We start from the raw sequence: 17,075 nt of genomic DNA, 5'->3' as shown, positions 1-17,075 counted from the left end.
GAGCCTTGAGGGACTCCGCATGTCATGGATGTCCACTCAGACTTATGATCTCCTATACTCACATAATAACCTCTCCCATTCAAGTATGACCTGAACCATTTTAGGACTATCCCAGAAAGCCTGACCCAGTTTTCCAGCCTGTCAAGAAGTATGTTATGATCGACAGTGTCAAATGCAGCACTGAGGTCGAGTAGTACCAGCACTGATAATTTGCCTGAATCAGTATTTAAGCGAATATCGTTTATTATCTTTATTAGCGCTGTCTCTGTGCTGTGGTGCGGTCGGAAACCAGATTGAAAATTGTCAAAGTATCCGTTCGAGCATAAGAATTTGTTCAGCTGATTGAAGACAACTTTTTCAACGATCTTGCCTATGAAAGGAAGATTTGAGATCGGCCTATAGTTGCTTAATATGGTCTTATCCAGATTGTTCTTTTTCAGGAGGGGCTTGACAACTGCAGTTTTCAGGGAGTTTGGAAAACTCCCAGAGAGAAGTGAGGCATTTACCACTTCTAGAAGATCTACTTCTAAACTGTTTAACACACTTTTGAAAAATGATGTGGGAAGTGTGTCAAGAGCGCATGTTGATGTTTTAAGGTGCTGTACGGTTTCTTCCAAAGTTTTGCCATCAATTTCTTTGAAGTCAGACATAGTAACTACTTTCTCAGGTGGTTTGATCTGTCTAACCCCAGGGCAACTCAAGGATGTGCTGATCACCTTTCTGATATTATTGATTTTCTCAGAGAAGTAAGAGGCAAACTCACTGCACTTGTTGTCTGAGAGCATTTCACTGGGAATCTGGCTTGGGGGGTTTGTCAGTCTCTCTACAGTAGCAAAAAGAATGTGTGTGTTGTTTAAATTACTGTTTATAATATTTGAGAAGAAAGTCTGTCTAGCTTTGCCTAGTTCCATATTAAAAGCATGGAGGCTGTCTTTGTAGATGTTATAATGGACTACAAGTTTTGTCTTCCGCCACATGCGCTCTACTTTTCTGCATTGTCTTTTCATATTTTGCACTGCTGTTGAGTTTCTCCAAGGTGCTTTTTGTCTGCCACTCTTCTTCCTGACTTTAACAGGAGCAATATCATCAATTACAGTTTTAACTTTTGAGTTAAAGGAATCAAGGAGAAACTCAACAGAGTCAGCAGATATGCTTGGTGTTAAGGATATAGCCTTCATAAATAGTACACTAGTGTTCTCATTTAAGCATCTCTTCTTGACAGACACAGATCTAGCTTCAGTGGCAGGAGAGATCAATATATCAAAGAAAATACAGAAATGATCAGACAGCGCTACATCCTTAATAACAATCGATGAAATTTTTAGACCCTTACTGATAAGTAAATCTAGAGTGTGTCCACGATTGTGTGTGGGTCCATGTACATGCTGAGTCAGATCAAAAGTTTTTAAAACAGTATTGATTTCTTTTGCCATATTGTTTTCTGCACTATCTATGTGGATGTTAAAATCTCCAGCAATGGCAAAACAGTCAAACTCTGAGGTAATTTTTGATAACAGTTCTGTAAAGTCCTCAGCGAAGGCTGGAGAGTATTTTGGAGGCCTGTAAATAATGATAAGTAAAATGCGTGGAGCACCTTTCAACACAATACCCAGATATTCAAAAGACAAGTAATTCCCAAATGATATTTGCTTACATTGATAGATATCTTTAAAAAGAGCAGCTAGACCCCCACCTCTCTTAACAGCTCTGCAGACACTCATAAAAGTAAAGTTAGGAGGGGCTGCTTCATTGAGGATTGTTGCACTGCAGCTGGGTTCTAGCCAGGTTTCATTTAGAAGCATAAAATCCAGATTGTTTGTGGTTATTAAGTCGTTGACTAGAAGTGATTTATTTTTAAGTGAGCGGATGTTAAGGAGTGCTAACTTAACAGTCTTACTTTTCCCCACAGCAATATTAGTTTGACGTGTAAGAGGCACCAGATTAGTTAGGTTTGCTGTACAGCTATTGAAGGCCTTAGACTTTCTATCTTGTAATATAACAGCAATAGAGGAAGATACAGGCACACTGGGTTCCCGTTTGTTCTGTAAACATTTGAGAAAGTTACTGTTATCAAAACGGGGACCCGACACATATCACTGAGAGCTGGTATCAGTTGTTTTTGGTTCACCTCGAGCAGATGGAGGAGGGTATGGGCCCTGGCGTTGTGGCAGAGGCCGAAGAGCTCTCACAGGAGGAGGGGGAGGGCGAGCTGGGCCCGCAGGCTTGGGTGGTAATGGTGCCTGTCTTTTTTTGGTTGGTATCTGGGGGCTCGCAGCAAAAGAGTGGGATAGTCTGGTTCCAGCATGCACTAGTTCTTCCATTTTCTGTGAGAAGCACAGAAGTGGCGATGCTGATGCTGGGGAGAGAGAGAAAGTGTCTGGTGAGAGGGGCTGTTGCTCTGGTGTTATCGGAGGCTGTGATATGCTGTCCTGGCTTCCCTGGCTGTTTTCCAGGAAGTCGTCCTTGGGTGATGAATCTTCAAGCAGTTCTGATATGTCTGTCTGTGGTGAGCTCTGTTGGCAGAGCTCAGCTGAGATTGTGTCCGTGAGCAGAGGTTGTTGTGGCGGAGTGGTGTTATGTCCATTTTGCTGCTGAAGTGAAGTCCTGTGGTCATTAATACTGTGTCCAGGTGTGTGTGTGCCGTTCAGATTGAGTGGATTGGCACACACTGCTGAAGGATGATTGAGGGAGAAGTAGATATTGTCCTTTAACACTCTTGAACCAAGTTTGTTTGGGTGATGGCCATCCCGATGAAACAGTTGTCTCTGACTCCAGAAAAGATTGAAATTGTCAATGAAGTTCACTCCTTTTATATTGCAGGTTTTTTGCAGCCACGTATTAAGCCCAAGCAACCGTGAAAACCTGTTTGTTCCTCTTGCTGGGAGTGGTCCACTGATGAATGTTTGAACTTTCAGTCTTTTAAGTGTTTCAAAAAGTTCATTGAAATCCTTCTTAAGGAGTTCTGACTGCTCTTTATGAATATCATTCTTCCCCACATGTATGATGAGTCGATTTGCAGCCTTATGTTTCATCAGAATGTTCTGAAGTTCCCTGTTTATATCAGACGTTGTTGCTTGTGGAAGGCAGCATGTAGTTGTATCCCTGCTGCTAATGTTTCTGATTATGGAGTCCCCCACTATCAGAGTCCTGGGCTCGGCTGCGCTCTGAGCTGAGTGCCGCTGTCTGCTCGACCTTGAGCGCCAGTTAGCATCAGTGTTAGCAACTGGCCCATTCAGTCTGAGTTCAATTACATTCATCACATTTGGGGATTCCTCATTTACATTCATTAGCACTTCAAATCTGTTCTCAAGATGTATAGGCGGTGGTAGGAGACCAGTGTTTGCAATCCTTGTCAGAGCTGTATCTGGGGTTGAGGATGCTACTGCGGCAATATGTGATGCTCGTGACAATCTGATGTCTCGAGTGCCTTTGGGTCTCGCTCCCTGTTTGTGCCATCGATTAGTAAGTCGATCGGCTTGTTTCTCTACCTGTCGAGGAGCACTAGTTTCATGGGACTCACCGGTATGCTGAGGATGTCCATGACGAAGCTCTGTTGTGTGCTCCGTCTGGTTTGGTGGTCCCGTAAGTAACTTTGTTTCAAGAACTGCAATCCTTTGTAAAAGTCTGTGGCAGTTGGTGCAGCAAGTAGATTCCAGAAGAGGCATTTTCTCTTATCCTTGAGGCAGTTGTGTTTTCCTTTCCCGGAATGTAAGCTGGTCGGGTACAAGAATTCTGCGTTTTTGTAGTAATCCAAACTTTGTCGTCTAAGCACTGTGCTGATTTGCTGAAGTTAAAATTAGGTGATAAAAGGAAATAAAATAAAGGAAATAAAATAGGAGCTAAAATGTAAAAGCGATAGAGCAAAGCGCGGAGCAGTAAGCAAGAGCGTCCGAACAGTAGCTGAGCAGGAAGTTGAGCAGGAAGTGAGCAATTATTTGATGAACCAAGTTGAAAGATCAGCATTTATATGAAGTAGATTTTTTTAACAGTGAAAAACCCTTGACTGTCACTTTTGATCAATTTAATGCATCGATCCTTGTTGAATAAAAATATTAATTTCATTAAAAAAAATCATACTGTCCTCAACATTTTGAACCGTTATATACACTTTTGCTTTGTTTACTGCAAAATAACTCCCGATTGGTTCTCTGTCATCTAAGCAAGGCTTCGTTTCCCAAACGTGCCTGTGAGCTCAGTGAAGCACCAGCAACGAACGCTCTCTGTGATTGATTGGTTTCGTCTTGTATCCAGATGACTAGGAGAAAAAGTTCTATCCTACACAATTATCTGCTAACATTCGCTTATTTTTCCACTTAGAAGCTTATTTTACGCACTGAATTGCGTGCTAAATTAATAAAAATTACTGGTAAAAAAACACACACATTTGGATCGATATTTTTATGTGAGGATCGATCCTTTTCGATACCACGTCAGTATCGAAGTATCGATATTTTAGGATCGATCCGCCCACCTCTACGTGTAGGAGGAGTTCGCTGCCAAGAAAGTCTCAAACACACACACAAATCCAAGGCGATTTACACGTGAATGACGATATTCACATTCAAGGATAAACTCGTACATTTTAAACATTCAAAGGTTTTTGTGCACCGTTGTATATCTACGAATTGTGTTTTGCATTTGTGAAGTGTATTTTATGAATATATACTTTTATTTTGCACATGTGAATTGTTTTTTGTGAATGTATATTTTTTTCACGCACGAGAATTTTTTTTGTGTGTACGTGAATTAGGTTTCATGCATGTGAAATTGTCTACACATGTGTGAATCATGTTTTTTGCGTGAATTATAATTGAGACTTTTCTGCCTCTATATTGGAATATGTGGTGAGCTGGAACCTGCTTATGTTACGCAGTACCGCAAACATCCAATAGGAAAATTCAACTGCAGTAGCCACCGTTCAACCTGAAGAGGGCAGCACTCAGACATTTTTACACCATATATCCGGGCTATTCAATTGGCGGCCCGCGGGCCAAATGCGGCCCGCCAATCATCTCCATCCGGCCCGACGGCACCAACCTCCCTCCTCCTCTTTTCCTGTGCTGCGTTCCAGTCCACTTTTAGACACGCACTTGCGAACTTCCCTAAGCACTTCCCCTTGGGGGAATCCCTGCCATCATTTTGAAGTGCGTTCCACTTCGTGAAGTGGACGAGGGAAGTTTATATGGACAGACCCTCGTTCCCTCGATCTTGACCGATGGAGCGAGTCTACTTCAAATGTACACTTCAGGTACCTATATGTCCCACAATGCAGTACGACTGTGACGTCACCACATATCTCGTCTAATCACCACCACAACAGACAACTCTATGATATATTAATTATATTTTTTTATTTTATTTAAAACCCAAACACACATAAACATTTGGATGCTGCATTAAACAAATTCTTAAAGGATAAAATAAATGTAAATAAATCAACTCCACAGCTGATTCCAAGTGATCAAGGGCTTAGGACGTTCCAGTTCAGCCCATTGCAGTTTCCGCCAGTAGTGGGCACTTGTGCAACGTAAGCAATGACGTACATCCGAGTGAACGAGACGGAGGGAAGTTAGCGAGTGAAGGGCATGACAATTTTGGACTGGAACGCAGCACTGGTGGTGCGGGTAATTTAGTTTGATACTCGCTCCGATTGACCTGAGAAACGTTTTACGTGCGAATATTTCAGCAGTTATTATATGTGTCCCGAATTTATGTCGACTGAACCAGCGATAGGCTACCAATCATTCGTGAATGAATCATTCTTTTGGTTCGATTCTTTCTAAACGCGCTTGCATAACGGTCTAAAATATTCGGATTCATTCGGACCGCTCCGTCACTGAATCATCTGAAGCGGTTTCTCGGTCAGTACAGCAGCACAGTAACAACAAATAGCGCTGTTTTCAGTTGTTTCACCAATTGTTTCAACACGGCCCAGCACGGAGCTGCGTTTACTCCCGGTCTCGGACACTATTATTAAAGCGTTGCAGTTCGACAGAAACCTCTCTGTTACAAACCACAAATCACTCGATGATTTAACTTGCCTAGTATTAAATCGGATGAAACAGCCTCAACATTCCCAACAAGACTGATGAGGAAAGCAGGAGAAACATTGTGGCATGAACGAAATTAGAAGACTTTAAATCCCCTAATCACCCTTACAAACATTTATCATGAATGTACTGTAGTAATTTACCATGGGTTGGGCAGAAATGTGCAATATTTATATTGAATACTATGTAGTAATAAATAAATAGTATGTATGTATGTATATATATATATATATATATATATATATATATATATATATATATATACTATAATATTATATAGTATAATAGTAAATATAGTGATTTATACTGCATTAGATTTATTAGGTGGGTAGAGGAATATATAATTAATGTTTGTTATGAAATTATGTCAGTTTCTTTGTAAAGGTGCTTATAGTTTTTAACTTGTGTTTAGGCATTTTTTATACAGTGAGAGTGAGTAGCCTGTGGTTATCAAGTCTCACTGTCAGAATATTTTCATTTAAGCATAACAATTATAAATAAAATAATTATTATTTCTCACCAACAGCTACTAGTTTGTATAATTTATTTATTTTTTCCAAGGAAAATAGTTGTACACAGCTGTAAATTATCAAGTTTTTATTTATTATGGTTTTGTATATGCATACTGTTGGGTACCACATTTCCAAGTAAATACCATACTTTTTTAGGGTTACTTTAACTTATTTATTGAAACTGTTATGTTTCAATAAATAAGCTAAACCCCCAAACCGGCCCACCGGCCCACCTCAACTTTTCGATTTGATAATCCGGCCCTCGAATGAAGCTTGAATAGCCCTGCCATATATTGTAGAATTAAAACACTTTATACCCAAATGTCAAAAAAGTTACTCGAATCAATGAACAGCACTAATAAAGCCCCATTCTTACAGATCATTAACTAAAAAAAGTTGGTTTAGGGTTTAGTTACCCTTTAAGTCCACTATTCTTAATGAATTTTATTCTTTATTATTTGACCAGATCCTTGTTTTATGTTTAATAAATTGCAGATTGTAAATTCATTGCATATGTTCTGTAGTTCTCTTTGTAGTTCATTCCTTTCCTGTTTAGGACAAAATAACAACACATGATCAACTGTTCCCTTCACTTGGCATATTTCACATTATCCTGTACTGTGTTTCCCTATTATGTTCAGTGTAGAATTAAGTTTTGTATGGCCCATCCTTAGTGTAACTGTCAAAGGACATGTTTTTGTTGATATGTGTATTTATGTTTTTTGTTATAAATTAATGTCAATTTGAGTTCATTCAATTTGAAACAATTGCGTTATTCAGAAGCCCATATTTATAATGTATGCCCTTTGAGGTGTTTAAAATTAGGGGTTCTTTAAGATTTACGTAGAATACGTGATGTGTCACGTGACCCAGTTCAGTTTGGAGCGGGTCTACGTCATTTTTGGGTCAGAGCGAATATGGAGGCAGAGAAACGACATGTAGTCTGAGAAGGAATTGCGTGATCTGCATGGTTTGAGAGGCGCACACGGTAATTTGCCTTTATATATTTCATAATGTTTATAGTGTTGTTTTATATTACTTTACGTGCAATGTGATGTGCTATTCATGATGTTGATTGTATTTGTCGTATTTCTGTTGCAACATTCACGTGCATTTCATTGGACATTGGCTCGAGAGACTTGTGAAGGACTGAGAAATGCATATTTTGAGTATATGTTTTTATTTCTTGTAGTTTTCACGGTGTCTACGGTGTTTACTGAAGAGAGAGAGATACAAAATAAACTACAAAGACATCTGTATGAAGCGTGGCCTTTATTTCATCAGACCAATGCAGCTATAGTGAAAACGTGACGCCATTACAGTCGACAGCTTAGAGAGTGGAACGGCATCGGCTGGATGAGAAGAGGAAACGAGATCGCGGGCGCATCGCGTATAGAAGAGACGTCGGATACGAAGAGAAAGCTCCATCGCGGGACTATCGCGTGGAGAGAGAATGCGTCAGAGACGAGGCTTGTCTGCACGCAGTTATCACCGTCAGGGAAGTACCGCGACCCGACCAGTAGAGGGCGACATTTAACCGCGTAGACTACAGCTTCGCGAGTATCCTTTCTGCAGGCTTCAGAGAACAGTGTTTGTTTACTTCATTACTGTTACAAGCAGAAGAGTGCTGCTCTGCAATTAACAGCAGGTTAGACTGTGCTGCTTTTACATCTTTATGGACATCAAAAGAAGAAGAAAAAAGTAAAGACAAATTATTTGTATTCATATTGTTTGATTTTACAGTCTAATTGGTGTATGCCTTATAATTGACGTAGTGGTGAATAGTTACACGTTTTTTTGATCTGAGAGTAGTAGTTAAGTAACACTAAAGTACTTTGCTAAAAACTTTTGCAATGTCGGTTCGTGGAGAAAAATCACAATATGATGAATCAAGTGAACAAACTGAGTCCCTTCAGGCAGAGTTGACTAGCTTAACTGAACAGTTAAAATTTCAAACTGATGATGCTGAAAGGGAAAGATTAGAGTCACTCATAGCTGATATTCATGCTAAAATATTTCAAATAGCAAAACCTACTGCTTCCACTTCAAGAAGAGATGAACCCAGGAAATCTTCACGAGAGAGAAAATTAACTCCAAAAATGCAAGAGCTTAAGCAGCAAGAAGTTTCTCAGAAGGAGAGTAAATTCATCAAGTTGTATGAAAGCTGGAAAGAACAAGTAAGAACTACCCGTACCAAACTTAAGGATGAGTGCTCTGACCAAGACTTGGGTGACATGATGGACAGTGTTGAAGGGCTGGAAACTCAAGTGAAAAATATGTACGAACTTATACGTTCTCAATCAGTACCTTCAACTGAGATTAGAAGAAAAATTGATTCCTGTACAGCAGTAACAACAGATTTGATGGGGCTGATGAAAGTACGCATGAGTGAAGTGGGGCAGGAGGAATTTGATGCTAGTGCAGAAGATGCAAGAATTCGTATGGTGCTTGACAAAGAGTATGCTAAGTCAATATTTTCAGCTACAAGCTCCAAGTCTACAATTCGTAGTCACCGTTCAAGCTGCTCATCAGAACACCAAAGCATCTCCGCAAAAAGAGCAGAGTTTGCCGCACAGTTGGCTGCAAAGCAGGCAGAGATAAAGATGGAGGAGGCTATTGCTGCTCAAAGACAAGAACTTAAAAGATTGGAAAATGAGCGTGATCTTCAAGTAATAGCTGCAAAGCTCAAAGCATACTCTGAAGCTGACTCCGGTGAATCTAATAACGAAGATGGAATAGCACGCAGTAAGGTAGCTAATTGTCCTCCATTATCTTTTAAGGAAATTAAAGAGGAACAAATAACCCATTCTGATAGGGAAGCCTCAGTAGTACAAGCCATACATGACACAATGGTTCTCAGCAGACTTCCTGCACCTGAGCCCTCAGTTTTCTCAGGGGACCCACTTAAGTTCTTAGAGTGGAGAACAAGTTTCAAGGCATTGATAGAACAGCGATGCACAAATTCAGCTGATAAGTTGTTCTATCTACAAAAATATGTCAGTGGTGAAGCACGATCTGTATTGGAAGGAAGCTTCTACAGAAAGGACGATAAAGCCTATGATCAAGCATGGGAAGCTTTGAATTCTCGGTACGGCCATTCATTTGTAATTCAGCGTGCTTTTAGAGAAAAACTGAATAACTGGCCAAAGATTGGTTCAAGAGAATCAGTTAAACTGAGAGAGTTAAGTGACTTTCTGACTGCCTGCAGCAGTGCCATGCCACACATCAAAGGGCTTCAAGTGTTAAATGACTGTGAAGAGAACAGAAAAATGCTACAAAAGCTCCCTGATTGGGTGACGTCTCGTTGGAATCGCCATGTTACAATACAGTTGAGACAAACAGAGGAATACCCTAATTTCAAGGAGTTTGCTGAATTTCTGGCACAAGAAGCAGAAATAGCCTGCAACCCTGTAACATCCTTTCACGCCTTGAAACTCTCTGAAGAACGGCCATCTAGAGAAGTTAAGCGCTCAAAGGCTAATGCATTCATCACAAATGTGAAAGCATCAGACAAACCAAGTACAGTGCCGAAAACATACAGTGTTGAGAGAAGCAACTCATTAGTTCCAAACAGACCCAATAAAGTAAGCGCAGCGCCTTTATGTTCATACCTAATCATATGCAGGTGTTGTGGGGAAAGTCACTCCATACACAAATGTCAAACGTTTGCCAGTAAGTCTGTGGAGGACAAGAGAAAGTTCATATTTGACAATAACCTGTGCTTTGGCTGTCTTCGGAAAGGACACAATTCAAAGGATTGCAAGAGTAAAGCTACTTGTAGTATATGCAAGAAACATCATCCAACACCACTTCATGAAGACCGTCCGTCTTCTGCAGCACTTTCTCATGTTATGCAAACAGAAGAAAACACATCTTCCCTTTCCTGTTGTGTAGACAGTAGTAATGGTGGGAGCACATCAATGATAGTGCCTGTATGGATTTCTTCAATTGACAATCCTGAAAGAGAGACTTTAGTTTATGCCCTACAAGATACCCAGAGTAGCAACACCTTTGTAGACCAAGAGGTATGTGAGAGGATGGGGGTAGTTTCAGAGCCTGTCAAGTTAAAGCTTACTACAATGATGGGAAAGGATTCTGTCGTTCAAAGTGAAAGAGTTAGTGGACTCAGAGTTAGAGGGTTTTCCTCTTATGGGCTAATTAATTTGCCACCGTCCTGTACCAGAGATTTTATCCCACTTGACCGTTCCCACATTCCTACCTCTGAAACCGCAAGAAGGTGGATACATTTGAATAAAATAGCACAGGAAATACCAGAGCTGTTGGATTGTAAGGTTGGACTTCTGATTGGTTACGACTGCTCAAGAGCTTTAGCACCTCGACAAGTCATCACAGGAGGTGATAATGAGCCGTATGCCATCAGGACTGACCTGGGTTGGAGTATTGTTGGTAGTTCACCACAGGTTGTAAAGTCGACAGAAGTCACTGGTCTGTGTCATCGTGTATCTGTTAAGGAACTTCCAATACTGACTCCTGTTGCTGTTATCAGAGCCCTTGAATCAGACTTTAAAGATACAAACCCAAAGGAAAAGAGCATATCGCAAGACGATATACAGTTCATGCAATTACTGAATGAAAAAATTCATCAGAATACAGAGGGACACCTGGAGATGCCACTTCCCTTCAAGACACGCCCACAATTACCAGAAAATAAGCGGCTGGCTCTTGTGCGGCTGAAACGTTTGAAAGGAAAATTTGAGAAAAACCCCAAATTCAAGAGTGACTATGTTAAATTTATGGAAAGTGTCTTCAGTGATGGTGATGCGGAGAGAGCTGAACATCAACCCAAGGCAGGAAACGTCTGGTATATTCCTCACCAAGGGGTGTACCACCCTAGAAAGCCAGAGAAGATTAGAGTTGTGTTCGACTGCTCTGCCAAGTATGATGGCACTGCTTTAAATGATCACTTGCTAACTGGACCTGATCTCACTAATGGGCTTACAGGGGTACTCTGCAGGTTTCGCAAACATCCAGTCACAGTTATTTGTGATGTAGAAAGGATGTTCCACAGATTCCATGTGAGCCAGGAAGACAGAGATTACTTGCGGTTCCTGTGGTGGGAAAATGGCGATACAAATTTAGAGCCAAAGGAGTATCGCATGAAAGTCCATCTGTTCGGGGCAGCATCCTCACCTGGCTGCGCAAATTATGGAATGAAGTACCTTGCATGTCAAAATGAAAGAGAGTATCCTGCAGCAGCCAGTTTCATCAAAAAGAATTTCTATGTTGATGATGGGCTCATTAGTGTAGAAAATGTGGACACAGCTATCAAACTAATTCAGGAAGCCCGAAATGTGTGTGCAAAAGGAAAATTGCGTCTACACAAGTTCATGTCCAACAACAGAACGGTTTTGGAGTCAATTCCTGTCAGCGAAAGAGCCAGCGAAGTTCAGGATGTGGACCTTGGTTCTGGTGAACTCCCAGTTCAGACTGTGCTAGGAGTAAAGTGGAGAGTAAATAGTGATACCTTTTCCTTTAAAGTTGCCCTGGATGAAAAACCAGCAACACGGCGAGGAATCCTCTCCACTGTGGCTTCTGTGTTTGATCCACTAGGCTTCCTGGCTCCCTTCCTCCTATTAGGTAAAAAGGTACTACAGGAGATGTGCAAAAAGGGCATTGGATGGGATGAACCTCTGCCTGAAGAGTTAATGCCACAATGGACATGCTGGCTGAACGAGCTGAAGAACCTGCAAAATCTCCAGATTATGAGATGTTTTGCTCCTGAACACCTAGGGACTGTTCAGAGGATCGAACTCCATCACTTTTCAGATGCGAGTAGCCATGGCTATGGTCAGTGCTCATATATCCGAGTGTTGAGTGAGGACAAAGTGCACTGCTCCTTTGTTATTGGCAAGGCAAGGGTTGCACCCACAAAAGTCGTGACCATACCAAGGCTTGAGTTGACAGCTGCGGTGATCTCTTCAGCGGTCAGTAGCATGTTGAAGGAGGAGCTGGAGCTCCAAATTGATGAAGAATATTTCTGGACAGACTCAAATGTAGTCTTAGGCTACATTAACAATGAAGCACGTAGGTTTCACGTGTTTGTGGCGAATCGAGTTCAAAGAATTCGTGAAACAACTGACCCTGCAAAGTGGCATTATATAAACTCGGATCAAAATCCAGCGGATCATGCCTCCAGGGGCCTCAAGGTGTCAGATCTGATTCACTCAAATTGGCTAACGGGACCCAAGTTTCTTTGGGAAAAGGATATTATCACACCTAAGACAACTCCAGAGCTGCTTGTTGGTGATCCTGAAATCAGAACGACACAAGTACTACAAACAAAGGTAGTAGAAGATGAGAATTTTTTGGAGAGGTTTAAGCGGTTTTCAAAATGGCACACAGCATTGAAAGTTGTTGCTCGTATCCAGCAATTGGCAAGATACAAAACCGTTCAACCCATAAATGTTGAAGACATGAGAAAGGCCAGTATCGTGCTCGTAAGATTGGCACAAAAGGATGCCTTTAAAGATGAGATGCAAAAACTGAGTCATGGCAAATTGCCACATTGTCATCCATTGTTCCAACTTGACCCAGTACTGCATGATGGTGTTCTGAGGGTGGGAGGGCGATTGATGAAAGCTTCCTTACCTCTTGACTCGAAACACCCAGCAATCCTCCCGAGAGATAGTGTAGTCACACGTCTTATCTTGGATCACTGCCATGAAAAAACTCAGCACCAAGGCAGAGGACAGACCCTCAATGAATTGAGAGCGAACGGTTACTGGGTTGTTGGTGGCAGCAAAGTTGTGGCAAATCACATTAAGCAATGTGTTCCATGCAGGTGAAATCGCAGGTCAACAGAGATGCAAAAGATGGCGGATCTACCAGCTAGCCGTGTTGATCCCTCTCCACCATTCTCTTATTGTGGGATGGATTGTTTCGGACCATTTCTCATCAAGCAAGGTCGTAAAGAGCATAAGAGATATGGTCTCATAATCACCTGTTTCTCCTCAAGAGCAGTCCACATAGAGATGCTGGAAGATCTCACAACTGATGCTTTCATAAATGCCTTGCGGTGTTTTATAGCTATCCGTGGAGCTGTAAGAGAGATCAGATCGGATCAAGGGACAAATTTTGTTGGGGCGAAAAATGAGCTGACAAAAGCTTTGAAAGAATTGGACAAGGACAGATTGACTGCTTATCTATCCCAGAAGCAATGTGACTTCATAATGAACGTACCTGATGCCAGTCACATGGGAGGGGTTTGGGAAAGGCAGATCAGAACAGTTAGGAGCGTTCTAAGTTGGGTTCTGTCGCAGAGCTCGGGAAGATTGGATGATGCTTCCTTGAGAACTTTCTTCTATGAAGCCATGTCAATCATTAATAGCCGCCCACTCACCACAGATACAATCAATGATCCCAAGGGGCTAGAGCCACTTACCCCAAACCATTTACTCACCATGAAAACCTCTGTTCCTCTGCCTCCACCAGGGAAATTTGTGCAAGAAGACCTGTACGGAAGAAAAAGGTGGCGCAGAGTACAATATCTGACAGAGCAATTTTGGAGTAGATGGAGGAAGGAATTTCTGACAAACATCACTCTCAGACAACGGTGGCATACTCCAAGACGCAATGTGAAGATTGGGGATATCGTCATCGTCAAAGAGGAAGGGGTTCCGCGCAATGAATGGAAACTTGGAAGAGTGCTTGATGTTTGTGAAGATGAAGATGGCCTGGTGCGAAAAACCACAATACAAATAGGAAATAGAAAGTTAGGGAAAGAGGGTCAGCGACTTACTAATCCATCCATTCTTGAACGTCCTATTCACAAATTAGTGGTACTTGTAGAAAACAATTAAATCTTATGTAATGGAACTAATCTCTTTACTCCTACACAAGTTGAGAGTTTGAAGTATTAAGAGTTTAAATATTAGACTTGATGCCAAGAGTCAGAGAACATTCTATTTAGTTCTGAAATTTGGTTTGTGAAATTACTAAATTTATTCAAACTTTTGCAAGTTTACAAGTTCATAATAAATTATAGTAATTTGGTGGGAGTGTAACTGTCAAAGGACATGTTTTTGTTGATATGTGTATTTATGTTTTTTGTTATAAATTAATGTCAATTTGAGTTCATTCAATTTGAAACAATTGCGTTATTCAGAAGCCCATATTTATAATGTATGCCCTTTGAGGTGTTTAAAATTAGGGGTTCTTTAAGATTTACGTAGAATACGTGATGTGTCACGTGACCCAGTTCAGTTTGGAGCGGGTCTACGTCATTTTTGGGTCAGAGCGAATATGGAGGCAGAGAAACGACATGTAGTCTGAGAAGGAATTGCGTGATCTGCATGGTTTGAGAGGCGCACACGGTAATTTGCCTTTATATATTTCATAATGTTTATAGTGTTGTTTTATATTACTTTACGTGCAATGTGATGTGCTATTCATGATGTTGATTGTATTTGTCGTATTTCTGTTGCAACATTCACGTGCATTTCATTGGACATTGGCTCGAGAGACTTGTGAAGGACTGAGAAATGCATATTTTGAGTATATGTTTTTATTTCTTGTAGTTTTCACGGTGTCTACGGTGTTTACTGAAGAGAGAGAGATACAAAATAAACTACAAAGACATCTGTATGAAGCGTGGCCTTTATTTCATCAGACCAATGCAGCTATACTTAGTCTTAATAAAATTATCGGATCTTCTCTACTTTGTCTTACCATGTTTTGTATATTAAAACAACTGTCTTCCAGTTTTACAGTTTTTCCAATTTCATTTCCATATCCGACTGCAAGCTTCTTTATAGCTTTTCCCTCCTTCCTACTTAAAGAAACTGTTGAACACCCCCAGAACACTATACGACACCGACACGTGTCACATGGGGTCATTCTGTGGTACTTGTCTCTTTTTAAAGCTTGATGCTGGTTGCCATTCACTGCCATTATATGGAAGAATTTCAGATTAAATAATGATGAACACAACATGATTTCTATATGATTAAAAATATGATTTATTAGATGAAACAAACAAGAGAAATAAAAAACTTTCTATCTCATCAATTACTATATAAACTAACTTCACTTTTATTTGCACTGATATAGCAAGATGTCCTCTTTTAAAGACAACTCTTTTCTTCTTGCCGTGTAAATGCATTTAAATTCTTAATATTTTTAAATCCTGTAATATTCTGTTCGCTACTGATGTCACACTTTTATGGGCATGTGCTCCATAGATATTCCTAAACTCTGTTTAATGTACTGTGTGTGTGTGTGTGTGTGTGTGTGTGTGTGTGTGTGTGTGTGCGCGCGTGCTGTAATAAGGATTAAACATTTTTACTTAAAGGGATAGTTCACTTTGAAATTAAATTTTGGTATGTTTTAGCTTACCTCAAGGGCATCCAAGATGTAGGTGTCTTTGTTTCCGCAGTAGTTTCAATTTTGATATTTTTAGGTCAAACCGTTCTTGTCTGTCAGTCATATAATGCAGGTCTATGGTCACCACCTCAAAGAGCATGCACAGAGAAGTCCAGATTAAACAATTCCTCATCGTAAGTACACACTGATGGCCTAAGACACGAAACGAGCGGTTTGTGTGAGAAAACGAACAATATTATCGTTTTTACCTCTTGTACACAACCACGTCCAAGTGATCTGAGGGCGCACGCGCTTCCTGGTGTGTGACGTGTGCGCGCGTTCTGGCTTAGTCTGTGCAAGCGCCGGAAGTGATCTCTCGTGCGTAATAAATAAAAAAACGATATAAATACTGTTAGTTTTCTCACACAAACCGCTCGTTTATATGACTGACAGACAAGAACGGTTTGACTTAAAAATATCAAAATTGAAACTACTGCGGAAACAAATACACCTACATCTTGGATGCCCTTGAGGTAAGCTAAAACATACCAAAATTTAATTTCAAAGTGAACTATCCCTTTAAAAGTGTTCATTGCTGTTTTCAGGTTAAAAACACGCTCCTTTACACCTTGTATGAACTAGTGATTAATAAAGGACCCAGAAGCATTATTCTTAAACATAAATAAAGCTGAATCATGCAAACAAAAGAGGAATTAATGACAGAATTCAGAAAATAGAAAAAAATAATTACAGTAATTAAAGACAGCATGTAATGTTACATAAATCTTTTATTGACATTTGCCTTTAAACATTATTGTAAAAATGCAGGTTATAGAAAAGACGTGTGTGGTTTCTATAGCAACAGACTGTAAATATATTGCTTTGAATCTCTGTGTTTTTTTAACATTAAGTCTTATATTCAGAGCATATCTATATTTACATTTGCAGATTACAACAACACCCCATAAATGTTCATAATCTCAGTGGCTTTCTGTCCTGCTTTTGGCGACGGCAGGTCAGTCCAGTTTCTTCCCTATTCAAATCCATTACAGCACAAGATCAGCCACAATCCACAAGCTTTAGGAGAACAGCAAACCTCAAAATACTTCATTTACCCGAGAGAATCTCACAAAAACGGTCAGAAATGACCAAGTTAAGACTCGATCTGAAGATCTAGTCTGACCAAATTAGT

The sequence above is a fragment of the Abramis brama genome (assembly GCF_963993115.1).
Source record: "Abramis brama genome assembly, chromosome: 12".
NCBI lineage: Eukaryota > Metazoa > Chordata > Actinopteri > Cypriniformes > Leuciscidae > Abramis > Abramis brama.
The sequence above is the reverse complement of the archived record's forward strand: the minus strand, read 5'-3'. Positions refer to the sequence as shown.